Source organism: Taudactylus pleione, unplaced genomic scaffold (genome assembly GCF_031769625.1).
Source record: "Taudactylus pleione unplaced genomic scaffold, aTauple2 ptg000238l, whole genome shotgun sequence".
Taxonomy (NCBI): Eukaryota; Metazoa; Chordata; class Amphibia; order Anura; family Myobatrachidae; genus Taudactylus; species Taudactylus pleione.
This window is the reverse complement of record NW_028284640.1, coordinates 7,119,681-7,136,270: the sequence shown is the minus strand read 5'-3', so window position 1 is coordinate 7,136,270 and position 16,590 is coordinate 7,119,681.

Sequence of the window (16,590 nt, the reverse complement as noted above, 5' to 3'; positions counted from 1 at the left end):
TTAAAAAGTTACAAGGAAGCGACGAGCTCCAGTAAATGCCTCCATTTGACAATTTGTGGGTACATGTACCGGGCAGAGGAAAGTTTTGTATCCTTAAAGTACAGGATGAAATCTCTGCTACAATAGCTCAAAGCTAGAATTCAAGTTCTTTTGTGAAGGCGGAATGGTTGTGCATGGCTGGAACTGGACCTGAAAATGTGCCCTCTCCAGTCTCCATCCCGCTCTCTCATTACAGTAGTCTTTCTCCACAATTAAAGATCTGAAAATAAAATCCCATTTCTGCACTGCTCCCAGGCAAAATTATATGGACATTTGTGCAAATCAATAGAGACAGTACAGTATCTCTGAGATGCCATCTACTGTGTGAAAAAAACTTAATGATTGGTAATATTTTATTTCCTTTATTAGCTGGTCATAGAGCAGCAAATGAGTAACAAAGTAATTGATATAGGGAACCATGAGGTGACTTTGATATACTATACTGAGTATTCTTCCGTTAGTTAATGTTATAAATAAACGCAGGCAAATACAGGAATTATATAGGGGGGGGGGCTTCCAAACGCTTGATTGCTATCTGCAATGTTTTACTGTAAATAGTAGGCACAGCTGAGCCACAGGGTTTTGCATATTCACGTAAGACGTTATCTACTCACAAGATTGAGACTGGCAAATAAGACCACTGATCCTCGGGTCCCACCTCAAATCACCCAAAACGAACAGTCTGGTGATTGATTCATATTAGTATTCACTTGATGCTTCCCTCCAGCCCTTGCAAATGCGGGCTGCCTGATTGACCACTCTCAGCTCTTTTATAGTTAATGGCCGGGTAGAGAAGCTAATAAGTACCCAAGGTTCATCTGCAATAGCCAGCACAGTAGATGCAAATATAACATTTTATTTTTCTTAATCAGTAACATATTAATATATGTGCAGGCTTCCCATCCCCAACTGAGTATGAAGCATTCTTTACTTGTGTAAAACGAGTGTCCTCTGCAGTGTTAAATCACTTTCCAAACACTGTTGCCTCAGTTTTCAAGGTTTTGCATAAATACTGTAGGTGTGATTTTGCTATTTGCGACCAATCACACCTAGTCATCAACATCAACTTTACACTTACACCAGGATCAGGGCACACACCACTCAGACACTTCCGGGAGGCTGCATCTGACATTTTACTTTGGCTTTTTCAGTCCCGCACCACGCCCTTGCTGTAGATTCATTGCGACTGCCGACTTGGTTTTACCTTTTTTTAAATTATTGCCACTTTAAATCCACTGGCTAACTCAACGGAATCACTCCTGTGCCTTCAGCTTGCAGGCCATTAAGTAGTAAGGGCCATAACGTTTGTTACATCAATAAGGTGAAGCAGGAAATGCAATATTGTAACTATTTATAATTATTATTTTTTTAGGCAGGTTTGCTCGACTGGTTATTACCTAGCTGTGTTATTACCCTTAAAACACCTGAAAGAGCCCCGTTCATTCTACTGAAGTGAATCATTTTGTAATAGTGGGGTCTATGGGCCTGATTCAGCAAGGATCGCAACTGTGATTGTAATGGCGATTACGCACTGCGATGATATGCTAATCCATTGTGCTCGCTATGCTGTCGCAGCACAACATAAGGACGCCCACCTTACTGTACCTTAATACTTAGCAAGACTGCAAAACCATCAGTAACAGCGAGAACAATCGCCGCCTGACGCACGCTGCAGCAAGCTCTGACCTTACTCAGGAATTGCTAACCTTGTCGCACGCAGTGAGAACACACACTGCGTATGGCGTTGCAGTGGATCATTTGTGCACGCCCATGCAACGTGATAGGTCCGCATAGTGACTGGGATCGCAGTGGACTGTTTGCGCATTGCGATGCATACGCAGAACACAACAATCGTCCGATTGCCTGCATAATGCATTTGCGATCCTTGCTGAATCAGGCCCTATGTACTAAGCCTTGGAGAGAGATAAAGAACCAACCAATCAGCGTCGATCACTTTACAGGCTGTGTTTGAAAGATGACAGTTAGGAGCTGATTGGTTGGTACTTTATCTCAGTCCACTTTCTCTCTCTCCAAGGATTAGTACATAAGACCCCAGTGTTTGGTACGCAAAAACAGAATTAGAAGAGCTGAAGCCCTCTACATGGATATACAGTACTCGAACAGCGCTGATTTACACCATGGTTTCTTCGCCTTGACAATCATATTTGCTGCCAGCAAGATTTGGAGCCTGCTATCCAGATTACTTTGAAAGCAGAATTTGGTATCATGCTGTGCTATAGGTACATATGTACACTTTTCTTATAAAATAAGAACCACAAAGTGAATTCTGAGCTTTATCAGGTGTACAAGAACTCAGTAGAGCTAAACTTTGAACACATTATTCATCGGGCAAGCGCTGTGAAAATCTGTCCTCAGCAGACAAGATAAGGAAGAATTCACCTTTGTGGATTAAAGTATTACTTCAATGTGCTTTGCTAGCAAACAATAGCAACGTGTTCCACACAATATGTAGTAAGCCGTGGAAGGAAAATACGTGAGTGAAATTCCAAACCATTTTTTTTTTAGACTTTTGTAAACTTACAGTTAAGAGACCCCACAATCATAAAAGTTCAAGGTCTTCCTAATGCTCATCTGTATATTCAATAATAAGGGGTCTGATATTTTTTCTGGTACGGTCCCTGTTCAGTTTTTAACACCAGAGGAATAACAGTGATTCTGTTTTACAGAAATAGGTTGTTCACAATATACGGCTATAGTTAAAGATGAATCTCCTATTGTTTAGTACAGCAATTATTTGCAAGAATGCAGCAGCATTTGTGTGTTTTGAAAGTGGCTCAGCGACAACTCTGCTTTTACGTTAGTGTGACATTTACTCTGGTAATTAACTGGGCACATTTCACTCTACTGTCAGTGATGGCTCATGGGTATGTACCAATGGCTGAGCCAGTCACTGAGAACCCCAAGGGCTGGATGGGTGGGCAGGTCAGATTAGCAAACATGGCACCAAAACACCATAACAGTTACACTGTTGGGGGGGGGGGGGGGGGGTTTATAGAAGCTTGTAGTGATACAATTGTGAGAGATACAGTAACGAAAAATCTTCTCGTAACTGTCACTTTACAGGATGTGTTTGAAAAATGACAGGAGCTGCTTGGTTGGAACTTTATCTTTCACAATTTTATCACTCACCAAGCTTTCATGAATAAGCCCCCTTAGTATTTAACTGATCATAAAACGACCTGAGATGATTGGCAACAGAGCTGCAGCAGGTGAACATGAAGTTGATGAAAGATATGTTAGACGCTGAAGACAGGAGAGAGTTTAATGGAAAGAATGCCCAAATCTAAACGTACTAGGCCAGTGGTGTCAAACTCGGACCCTTCAGCTGCAGTGGAGCTACATCCCAGCATGCACTGCCAGAGTTTTGCTATTAGGGCATGCTAAAACTGTGGCAGGGCATGCTGGGATATGTAGTCCCACAGCAGCTGGAGGGCCCAAGTTTGACACCACTGTACTAGACAACGTGGAGAAGTGGTCTGGTCATAATTAAAAGACACTATCTAGAACTGGATGAGGACCAATGGGAGAGAGGACTATCATTGTAAATATACTTGCACAAGAGAAATCTGTGGTTCGCCAGATGGGACTGGACAATTTCAAAAGTTATCCAAATCGGTGCTACCATTTAAGAGAAGGGAAAATCTCATCTGCTTGTATGAAAACAACTGTGGGGCAACAATTTCCTCCAGACTAAAAGGAGTAAAAAAATATATGTTTTTTTCTTACAGTATGTTGCCAACTTCATCGAACAGAAAAAAAACAAAACATTTCTGAATCATGAACTATTAATATGGAGGTGCCACTTTTATTTTGCTGTCTGCCAAAGAGAACGGCCAACGAAAATAGTGAAGATGCAGTCTCTATAACCACCACAGGAAATGAAGTAATGTCCTTCATGTGCATGCTTGTGTCTCAAATGGCAGAATTAAATCCGCTGCTCATATTCAAACGTAATACTCTCCCAGAAGGCGACTTTCCCAGAGATATGGGGCGACATGCATCTAAGGTAAAATTGCCTTAGATCCTCTAAAAAACAGTGTTCTGGGTGTTACACATCACTATAAGATCCCCATAGGTATTAATATGTCCCGTGGCACAGCAGTTCCCATAGGTTGCTAAGGGGCTGTTCTATGACCACATGTAGCAAGGTCCAGAAAGTGTAACTTGCCAGAGCTCGTGCCCGATTGCTAAAGTCATCATTGGATGGCTTTGGCTATTGTAGCCCATGGCTACTATTTTGCGAAATTCATCAGAGAGGGATCCAAACCATCACTTGTCCCTTGTGCATGTCACCTGGCAGGTCAGAAGTGAAGGCATCGTTGGGACAGTTGGTTATTGTGCAGTTGCCCCGGGCAAGAAGAACTTGTTACATACTGGTGAAGAAAAAAAGCCAGCAAGTCGCCCCCAGTAATTTGGGCAAATGAGAATGAATTTACAAAACTATTATGCTACAATGACTTCATGAAATCTAGTTATAAAGGAAAGGTTATTTCTTTCACCCCCATGGACTTATGATCATGCACTTAATACATTAACGGTTACTACTATCTTTGAAAAATGACTGTGAGAAAATTTTTTGCCTCATTAGCAAAAACACCTGGTGGAGGAATGAAAACACTTCATCCGTTAGATTTTGCTTTTAGTAAAATATTCAAAAGTCAAGAACAGAAACAATGGGAATATTGGATGATAGATTAATAGATCACACATTGCGGGGAAATGCAGAAAGCCACATTAGAAGAAGGGGCGCATTGGGTTTCTGATTGGTGGAGGTCTGCTAAAAGGTCTACAATTATTGCTGGGAACTCTGTTGGTGCACAAGGAAAGTGATGAATCAGACAACAACTTTAGAAAAGGACGTGTTAGATTGATGAACTCTGATACTGATGATTCAGACTTTGAGGGTTTTATTTAATGAAGGTAACATTGGTTCTGTACAAACTAGGGCTGTGTATTTAGCATAACATAATATACATACAGTAGATGTATGTACAAATATACTGAATGACTGCAAATTATGTTGTGAGTTTTCATGTTTTACGGTAATTTCATCTATATATTGATGTCTATTTTGCGTACGGGTAAAGTGCCTTTATTAATAACAATATCACTGAATGCCATAATGAAGGCAACGTTGTTCTGAACAGTTGTGCATTCTGCAGAATAAAAGGGGATGTAGTTTAAATCCCGGTTGTCATGATGCTGGCGCTCAGAATGCCGATGCCGTAACCTCGCCACCATTCAGAATCACGGGGTGCCAGCATCCCGACGGTAGGAGGTGGTGTTAGGGGGAGGGCTAGGGTTAGGCACTAGGTGGAGGGTTAGGGTGAGGCACTCGGGGAGAGGGTAAGGGTTAAGCACTAGGGGGGAGAGTAAGGGTTAGGCACTAGGGGAGGACTAGGGTTAGACACTAGGTGGAGGGTTAGGCACTCGGGGGAGGGTAAGGGTTAAGCACTAGGGGGGAGGGTAAGGGTTAGGCACTAGGGGGTGGGTTAGGCACTAGGTGGAGGGTTAGGCACTCGGGGGGAGGGTAAGGGTTAGGCACTAGGGGGAGGGTTAGGCACTAGGTGGAGGGTTAGGCACAAGGTGGAGGGTAAGGCACTAGGTGGAGGGTAAGGGATAGGGACTAGGTGGAGGGTTAAGGTTAGGCACTAGGGGGAGGGTTAGGATTAGGCACTGTGGGGGAGGGTTAGGATTAGGCACTGTGGGGGAGGGTAAAGGTTAGGCACTGTGGGGGAGGGTAAGGGTTAGACACTGCGGGAGAGGGCTACTGTTAGGCACTAGGTGGAGGGTAAGGGTTAGGCACTGTGAGGGAGAGTTAGGATTAGGCACTGTGGGGGAGGGTAAGGGTTAGGCACTGTGGGAGAGGGCTACTGTTAGGCACTGTGTGGGAGGGTTAGAGTTGGGCACTAGGGGGATGGTAAGGGTTAGACACTAGGTGAAGGGTTAGGCACTCGGGGGAGGGTAAGGGTTAAGCACTAGGGGGAGGGTAAGGGTTAGGCACTAGGGGGTGGGTTAGGGTTAGGCACTAGGTGGAGGGTTAGGCACTCGGGGGGAGGGTAAGGGTTAAGCACTAGGGGGAGGGTAAGGGTTAGGCACAAGGGGGAGGGTTAGGCACTAGGTAGGCACTAGGTGGAGGGTAAGGGTTAGTCACTGTGGGGAGGGTTAGGGTTAGGGACTAGGTGGAGGGTTAAGGTTAGGCACTAGGGGGATGGTTAGGCACTAGGTGGAGGGTAAGGGTTAGTCACTGTGGGGAGGGTTAGGGTTAGGGACTAGGTGGAGGGTTAAGGTTAGGCACTAGGGGGATGGTTAGGCACTAGGTGGAGGGTAAGGGTTAGGCACTGTGGGGGAGGGTTAGGCACTAGGTGGAGGGTAAGGGTTAGGCACTGTGTGGGAGGGTTAGGGTTAGGCACTAGGGTGAGGGTAAGGGTTAGTCACTAGGGGGAGGGTAAGGTTTAGGCTCTAGGTGGAGGGTTAGGGTTAGGCAAGGTTAGAGAGGGTAATTGTTAGGCACTGTGGGGAGGGCTAGGGTTAGGCACTGTGGGGGAGGACTAGGGTTATGCACTAGGTGGAGGGTAAGGGTTAGGCACTAGGGGGAGGGTAAAGGTTAGGCACTAGGGGGAGGGTAAGGGTTAGGCACTAGAGGGACGGTTAGGCACTAGGTGGAGGGTAAGGGTTAGGCACTAAGGGGTGGGTAAGGGTTAGGCACTAGGGGCAGGGCTAGGGTTAGGCACTAGGGGGAGGGCTATGGTTAGGCACTAGGTGGTGAGTTAGGGTTAGGCACTATGGGGAGGGTAAGGGTTAGGCACTAGGGGGAGGGTTAGGCACTGGGGAAGAGATTTAGGTTTAGGCTGCAGGGGGAAGGTTAGGTTTAGGCTGCAGGATGGGCTAGTTAGGTTTAGGGGCAGAGGTAGGGTTAGAATACTTACCGACAGGTGTCGGTATCCTAATCCTGTCGAGATGCCGGCATCGGGATTCTGACCGCCGACATCCCGTACCCAACCCAATAAAAGTATTGTCAGCTCAGTCATTCCAGTATATGACTATTCATGTTTATACTCTCTCTCTCTCTCATATACCCTCCCCCCTCTTGGCACCCCTGGCTATGCAGACCGGCTGTGGCAGTAGCAAACAGGCACCATGTTTCACTACTTTACACGATCGCAACTGACGGCAGATACGTGCCCCAAAAATGGCCATGACACTCCTGCTTTTTTCCAACCACTTCCCGTTGACACCTCCAGACGGTCCCTTTCTGTCAATCACTTTGCAATTACTCCTCACTGCAAGTGACATTGCATAGCTACCTTGACACATGCACAGTATGATCGCAGCGCGTGTGCAGTCGGGCGACAATCGCACAGTTGCGCAGACATCGGCATTGCATGCAAACATGAACCAGGCCCCATGTTATGAAAATACTAGTAATACTTTCTTTAAAATAATAGTGATTGCATGGGATAAATGTTCACCCGAAAACATGAGGACGACATTGCAGATGTGAGATATAAAAACAATGACAGCAGAACTTGAGTATATTCTTCTGAACAGCAGGCAGACAGGCGGTGTGATGTGTAATCTATGCCAGTCATTTTTATTGCCTTTTGTAGAAAAGGCCAAATGCATGAGAACCCTCAGCAGACAGACGTCGCCCAAAATAATACAGATCAGGTTTTGAACTTTCCCAGTTGTACCTCTGATCTTTCAGACCTGACATCATCAGCTGCAAAAATTGCTACGTGTTTGCAATTAGTCCAGCCTGGAAAAGGGCAAAGTTAATTCACACCATTGTCTCCTGATACAGTGAAACCTCATATTTGTTTCACATTATCATTTCAGTAGCAGCAAAGAGAAAAAAAAAAAAGAAAAGAGAAGAAAAAGAAACCTGTCCTCGAAAATCCTCCTGTAGGATGTCACAATACAAAAACATCTTCTCCCGCCTACATAATCTATAGTGCCTATTAGCTGTGTGCAGAGAATCGGCATTAGGCTTCACATCATGTAGAAACATTGCCTTTGTATAACTGTAATATACTGTACTGCGGCGGGCAGAACGCTCTCTGGCTGTGGAAGATTGGTACTCCGATGACAGCCGAGGTAATAAACCAGTGTGCTAAATACTGCAAAGCCTTAAATAATGAACAAATAACGTAAAATAAAGTTCACAAAAAAGTTTTTGGAACTACATTAATAAGTAATATACACCTGAAATAGCCGACTGTACATTCAATTACAATAATCAAATAACGCAATAACATGAGTTTAGTTATAAAAAAAAAAAAATCTAAGGCTATAAAAACAATTGGGCCTGATTCAGCAAGGATCGCAGCTGCGTAATTGCACGCAATGAAGCAGTGAAAATATGCTAATGTCTGCCAACACTCAGCCAGCATAGAGACACCCACTACTGCTCACATCCGTAATACATCGCAGTCCTGCGAATACATCGGTAACATCAGAGAACACTGGCCCGTCACGCACAATTACAGCAGGTCAGACCTGTCTCAGAATTGCAAGTCTCATCGCACGCAGTGAGTACTCAGGCTGCGCAGGCAATCGCGGTGGCTAATTAATGCACGCCCATGCAACAGCGTTCAAACGGACAGACACGCCTGCATTTCTGCAACTACTCCACCGTCCCCACCCCCAAACGCTCATGGCCTGTCACTCGCTCTACGATGGATTCCACAGTGCATCCGTAATGGCGGTGTGATTGCCGCGTACGCGCAGTACACAACAATCGGCAGATCTGCCGACACTGTTGCAATTTCTATCCATGCTGAGTCATGCCCATAGTGTACAATGGACTTAGGGCCCGATTCAGACAAAATGGCGATTTTTACGCAGAACGAGCAATTTTGTTTGCTATTAGGCATGCGTCAAAGCTGCACTGCGCACAAGCAGCATTTGTTTTGCGAGAACCCATGCACAAAGTGAGTGACAAGTAGTCAGAATTTGGGGTAGGTAATGGGGGGTGGTCAGAGACATAAAGGTGTGTCTTAGCGTTTAAAAGCCGTTACATAGGCGTGCATAAATTAGCCATTGCTTTCTCCTATGCAGCATGAGAGCTCTCTGCGTATCAGGAGAGCTGCTGTGTTTCAGGCAGGTCAGACCTTGTACAAGGGCTGCATGGCTGCTCCACGTGACCAATATTTGCGCTGGTATTTGACGTGGGACGCTGATGAGAAGGCAGCAGTGGGCGTCCCTATGCTCCGGTAAGCTTTGGAACTATTAGCATTTATTTGCCGCTGCGATCACATTACTCTCTGAATCAGGCTCTTAGTTACATTTTTTACTTAGGGGCTGATTCAGAGATGTACATAAACCAGATGTTTACACACGTCTCCAATATGAGATCTGTGCATCCGCAGCAGCAGCACTGCAGATGTGGAGATCTGGGGCTGCGAAGTCGCTCGCAGCGCCCCAAAAGCCGCAGCATGATTGACACGCTGCCGACATTTGGGGGCGGTGACAGCCAGCATTGCAGAAAATGGGAGCGAGTGGGCCCCATTTTCGGGGTGTGCCAAAACCAGTGGCTGTGTCCACGGATGCAGCCTCCCTGGCCCAGGCAGCGTGAATGCACCGGACATCCTGCGTAGCCAAGTTTATCCGGTGCTGCATTCTTCGGACACGGTAGCGAATCACAAAAACCTACAGTGGGCGTCTTTTTACACAAGACATCTCCTGTGGCTTTCGCTTATTTTCGTGTAGCTGCTGCCTACAACGACGCAGCAACTGTGCACAAGCACCCACCTCTGCCTCAGGCACTTAGGGCCTGATTCAGAGCCGTTCGCATTTAGCGCTCGCTCATTCAGAAAAAGGGGGTGGCTATTCAAATGAACCGTTCGCTCCTTGCGGTCTGTTGATGCCTCCATGTCTGAACGAGCGACCAAAATATGCGCTCGTTTATTTGAAAAAAATGCCCCCTGGCCGCTCGCATCATACGTCATGTCCGCTATTTATTAGATTAATCGAGTACATCGAACAGCGTATGAACTGCTCGCTATTCTTGTGGTTGGTTTTTCCTACCGCAATCTTGCGAGCAGTTTGGGCTAAAAGACACCCAACTGACGTGGTTGATGACGCTGCTGTTTTAATTATGCACACCAATAAAACGCCCGCTTTGACCTTTAAGCACGCCTGCGTTCTGATCGCCACTCCCCGTTTTAAAGCACCTTCCCCTGTTACCACCCACATACGCCTCATTCTGTCACTCAAAATAGCAGGCACTCGCTATCTAGCGAACAAACAATTTTCCGCCGCACAGACTGGTTCGCGCATGCGTATTAGAATCCGTACGCATGTGCAGTTGTGCAAACATCGCTCGGTGCGAACGAGCAGCCGCTAACGAGCGGCTCTGAATCAGGCCCTTAGTCCTAGACACGCACCGTGAGTGTTTTTGCACCTGACTTGAGTGCATCTTTGAATCGGCCCATTTATACTAAAGGTGTGTACACACGCAGCGATATTTTGGACAACGGAACGATAACGATATCGTTCAGTCATCCAAAATATCGTTCAGTTTCTGCCCCAAAACTATGAACGATAACGACCAATGCGCGCTCCCGCTGGTCGTTGCCCATTGCCATTCATCGCCCGAACCTCCTGTCCAACCTGACGATGTTGTCAGATTATAGCATGTTCGGGGATGAGGGAAGGAGCCCGACACAAAATCGTTGTTGATATCGTTCAGTGTTTGTGCTCAGTTTCGTTAACTACACTGAGCACACCCCTGCCGGGGACACACTGGACGATGTTGCTTATGGAGCGAATCGTTCCGTGTGTACGCACCTTTAGTCTAGTCTTGAGGTGCCCATACACTGTGCGATTTTTTACAAAATTCCACTCCCCTCCTCCATTTTGTGACAGATGACGGGAGAAGTGAGGAAGTAGCAGCAGCATCGTATCTTGCGGAGTTTGGAGTAAAAAAAAAGTGAGTAATCGCCTGTATTCTACTATGTACATCCTGAACCACCAATGCTCTGCACCACTAATGCATAATAACCACTGCACCCCCAATGTGTATTAACCCCTGCTCCACCTATGCATATTTACCCCTGCCCAACCAATGTGTAATAACCCCTGCCCCACCAATGTGTAATAACCCCTGCCCCACCTATGCATATTTACCACTGCCCCACCAATGTGTAATAACCCCTGCCCCACCAATGTGTAATAACCCCTGCCCCACCTATGCATATTTACCACTGCCCCACCAATGTGTAATAACCCCTGCACCACCAATGCATATTTACCACTGCAAACCCAATGTGTATTAACCCCTGCCCCACACCAATGTATATTAACCACTGCACCCCCAATGCATATTAACCACTGCACCCCCCAATGTGTATTAACCCCTGCCCCACCAATGAATATTAACCACTGCCCCCCAATGTGTATTTTAACCATTGCACCCCCATTATGTATTATAACCACTACACCCCCAATGTACCCTATGCCACCAATGTACTAGCCCATCAATGATTAATATCCACCGCACCTGCAATGTACCCACTGCCCCAGCCAATGTTATGACAGTGTAGCACAATGCAAATTGTACCCCGATTGTTTAAAACAAAATGTACTATGAAAACAAACTGACAAATGTTTAAATATTTATTTAGAACACATTAAAAAACATGTCAACTAATTAAAAAAATTCAACTGGTAAAACATTCAAACTTTAAAAAGAACATATTAAAAACATATCAACTAATTATTATTATTATTATAATTTATTTATATGACGCCACAAATGTTCTGCAGCGCCTTACAAAGTACATAAACAAGTTGTAGACAAGCGACTTACGGAACAATACAGGAGCAGGACATGGATAATATATATTGCTACATTAGCGATCATAACACCCAGATAAGCAACAGAGCATAAGCAACCAAGTGTTAGGTGCCCCTAGTGGTGAGTAAGAAGTAGATGAAACTAATGTAGGGAGAAGCACAAGAGGGTAGAAAGTTAAAATAATTCAACTGTTAACACATTAAAACTTTCAAATCAATATATTTTTCTTTTTTTTCTGTTTTCCCACACGGTTTTCTGGAATATCTGTGGAGCATAAAGGGGGCCGACTACAGCGATAAATACAAGAGAGCTGCTGCAATTGAAGAGCTTGTATCTTTTATCAAGCCATTCCATGACGAGGCTTCCCCGAAGTGGGTTAAAACCAAAATACAAAATTTACGTATCTTGAGCGGGGGCCGATGAGGTCTACACCAGTAACTTGTGGTACTTCGACCTCCTCAAGTTTCTGCACGAGCAGGAGCCACAGCGAGCTTCCCAAGCGCTCATGGTCGAGAGTGTCCCTGGGGAGCAGCAGGAGGACACCGCTGAACCTAAACTTCCATCCTCTTTGAATGTGGTAAGTACAGACATAGGGTCTCATTCAGACCCGCTCGCAAGCGCGGTCAATGTTGAGGCCCTGCGCACGCACAGCGGACGCACTGCGAGTGCGCAAGCCCCGGAGCGAGAGAGAAATTCTCTCGCTCCGGGGCTCACTACAAAAGGGGCGGCTGTCGATGGTGATCGACAGCTCGCACCGTTTTGTAGGCAGGGCGGAGGGGTGGCTCGCCAAACGAAGGCATTCCGGAAAGGAACGCCTACCGTTTGGGGGTGGCCCCACCGACATCAGTGACTTCCGGCTCTATTAGAGCCGAAAGCTCACTGGGGCTTGCGGCAGACGAGACGAGACCTTACCACAAGGGTCTCGTCGCAAGCCCCGATGGTTGCAATGGTCTTGACCATCGTGACCATTAACATGGCCGCTCGCTAAAGCTGTGGGTGGTCACCCACAGCCTAGAGAGCGGCCAGGAGGCTGGCTCTGAACATAGAAGTGGCCGCCCTCATTTAGAGCGAGCGCTCGCAATTTACAAGCGGCTCTGAATGAGGTCCATAGTGCATACACACCATACCAAATGTTTTTTTAAAGTTCTATAGTCCACAATTGTCCATATCACACTAGTGGATACTGTCCTCCTGCCATGGTCCTGCTCCCACTTCATTAAAGTAGGACAAGTATTGCTCCCTGACCTCTTTAGCCCGCGCAGTCCCTGTTGACTCCACAACTGCAGATGGGGCCACAGAGGGCATTTGCAATGTCTCCTGTGGATGGTCTGGGTCATCTGGCGTACCTGTGTCTAATGTCCTCTGTTGTATAGTGGAAGTTTTGGGGAGGAAATTGTGGAGGACACAGCAGGCCAAGACGACGGAATCTATTTTGTCCACACGAAGATTTATAGCAATATGGAAGATTCAGATTCAGTTGCATAGAATGCCAAAGGTGTTTTCCACTATCCTCTGTGCCCTGGATAGACGGTAATTGAAGATGCACTTTTCTTTAGTCAGGCCCCTTTGCGCGTATGGCTTCAGCAAGAGCAAATGCCTCATCAGCCACAAAAATGTAGTTTAGGCCGTACTTCGTTGCCTCTGTATTTAGCAAATTCAGACGGTTGGTGTTAAGTCTCTCATAGAAAAGGGTTTGTTTAAATGACCCTCCATCAGAAGCATGGCCATTTTTGCCTACATCAATAAAATAAACTTGTAATTGGCGTTCACCATCGCCATGAGCACTATACTATAGAAAGCCTTATAATTGTAATAAAAGGATCATCAATAGGGGCATATGGGAGTGAGTCTCACTCCTCATCAGCCACTCCTTGGTCCATCTAGACCTCATCCTCCTCCTCTCCTCAGCTCCATCACCTTTCAGCTTCAAATAGCCATAGGCTAGCAGAAGCTTATAGCGATAGGAATCCATCACCACAAAATGTAGTATAGAACACCCTTTGTTAAAGGCAAGCCCAAAACAAAGCAAAGCACAATAGCAATGTACAGCGTTCAGCAGGGTATAAAACCAAGCCTCATTAGTCACAGAGCAGAGTGTGCCCAGATCAAAAATGGATGCTGCCTTTTATACCCCCTAGATAAGCCCTGCCCCTATTGAGATTCCAGCAGATGAATCCTGAGGTTGTTTGCTGCATTGTAAACTATTTGCAATCGTTTTACGACACATCTAATCATATCCTCGTTTGCACAATCGTACCATTTGTTGGCACAAATCGTAAAGAATTTCGAGGGAATAATTTTCAAGGGAAATTGTATCCGAGATCGCATCGAATACAAATTGCACCGAGTATGGGCACCTTTGGTTTGTGCATGCTGGATGTGGAGTTTACATTACTGTAGTTGTGAATTGCTTGCTATCGATAATAAAAATTGCCATTATGTATTTGTTAATATTGAAATATATTCATTTCCATAATTATTGTGATTGGCACAATACAGGGCATGATTCCGAGATGGACGCTAGTGCCACTACACTTGTGACTTTGTACGCAATGGCTGCGCAAAAAAGTACAAGTGTCACAGACGCTTAAGTTACCACCATGGATCTCATGGTAGACGTAAATATTTCCAAACCTGACCCCACTACCACCACCACCACCACCACGGCAATTTGGTAAAATAATTACAGGGCCATTTATACGCAATTTGGCTCCAAGTGCAACAGTTAAAAATGTGCTCCCACCTCCCCTAGACTGCTTACAGTATTTTTCCTCCTTGTAGTAATGCCCCTTACACATTATGTCACACACGGTAATGCCCCTTACACATTATTCCACACACCATAATGCCCATTACACATTATGCCATACACTGTAATGCGTATTACCAGTTGTAGTCCCCCACCTATGCAGTGCCCCCAGCAGTAATCCCCACCTATGCAGTGCCCCCAGCAGTAATCCTCACCTATGCAATGCCCCCAGTAGTAGTCCCCCTATGCAGTGCCCTAGATAGTGCCCCCCCTATGCAGTGCCCCTTATATAGTGACCCCAGTACTAACCCCCCAGCAGTGCCTCCAGTAGTAGTCCTCCCCCAGCAATGCCCCAGTAGTAGTCCCCCACCTATGCAGTGCCCCCAGCAGTAAACCCCACCTATGCAGTGCCCCCAGCAGTAAACCCCACCTATGCAGTGCCCCCAGCAGTAATCCCCACCTATGCAGTGCCCTCAGTAGTGGTCCCACCAGTGCAGTGCCTCCAGTAGTAGTCCCCCCAGCAGTGTCCCCAGTAGTAGTCGCCCCCAGCAATGCCCCCAGTAGTAGTCTCCCCCAGCAAAGCCCCCAGTAGTAGTCCCCCAAGCAGTGTCCTCAGTAGTAGTCTCCCTCTATGGAGTCCCCATAGTAGTAAACACCCCCCACACAGACACCGCCAGACTAACAAACAAAAAAAAAATCCACTTACCTTGATCCGGCCCGCTCTGCATGACGTCTCTCCCATCACCCACTGCGGAAGCCGGAAGAGCCCGGCTCTGGCAGTGGGCGCAAGGCAAGCAGCCGATGAGAGTCTGATTCTCATCAGCTGCTAAAACAAACACACAGCTGCCGGCGCCGGCGGCTTTGTGTTTGTTATACTAGCAGTGTAGTGCGGACTGCACTTATGTGCGGTCCACACTACTGCCCTGCCTGGGTGACTAACAGATGCTAGAGGTCCAGTAGGACCTATAGCATATGTCTCCTCCTAGGCGGCAGCCATTTTGGGAGGGATGTTTTCAGCAGATTTCATGCGGACGGCTAGTCCGCATGGAATCTGCAGCCACTGCGCCCCACAAACCTCCGCGCTCCCAAGCCACCGCGGGGTCTGTAGTTACACCACTGTAGTGCAGGCACCCTCCCTCATCCCCGAACACGCCCAATCTGTCGTTATCGACAGATTGACCTGCATGTTCAGGCGATGATTGATGTCGAAAACAAACAGTGGGAGCACGCATACCTGGTAGTTTTCGGCATTTGTGAACGATTAATGAGCGATTGAACGAAAACGTTGTTGTTCAAGCGCTCATTTTAATCGCCTAGTGGATACACGGCATTAGGCAACCTGACGTTCACTAGATGTTGCAACATGATCTGCCAGCTGGAGTCTGACAAGGCATGATGGGACTTGTAGTTCCACAAAAAAACTGGATGCCTGCAGGTTGCCTGCCAGTAAATAAGCACCCATGGGGTTTTAACACTCATCTCAGCCGTCAGAAGCAGAAATGTTGTTCTATTTTTCAGGCTGTATCCTATGTTATTTTGCTGTTTGTGATAAAGGAGAGTAAATACTTCATTACACATTGGGCCTGACTCAGAGCCGCCGAAGTTTATGCTGTTACACGTACATACACCTACGGTGCACGCGTTAAATATCGTTGCCGTTACGGTATCAGAAATGTCTTGGAAAAATGATGGGTGTTTCTGGGACGTGGCTTAGTGCATGCATAGAGGTGGTCCATTTTATGGGCGTGTCACAGGAGTTTTGCCGGCATGTCGGTGAAAGTGGTTGTGTACACAGGCGCTCCCCACTTACATAGGAGGCCATACTCGGACAGAGAAACTGCATATTGCCATAGGGCTGATGTAGGTGTTCGATGGTGCGGCCAATGGTGTTTTTAAACTAGGGATGTTGCGGTTCGGTTCTCCAGAAATCTAAATCAGCCTGAATTTCGTGAATCCAGATATATCCGAGTCGTGGCTCTGT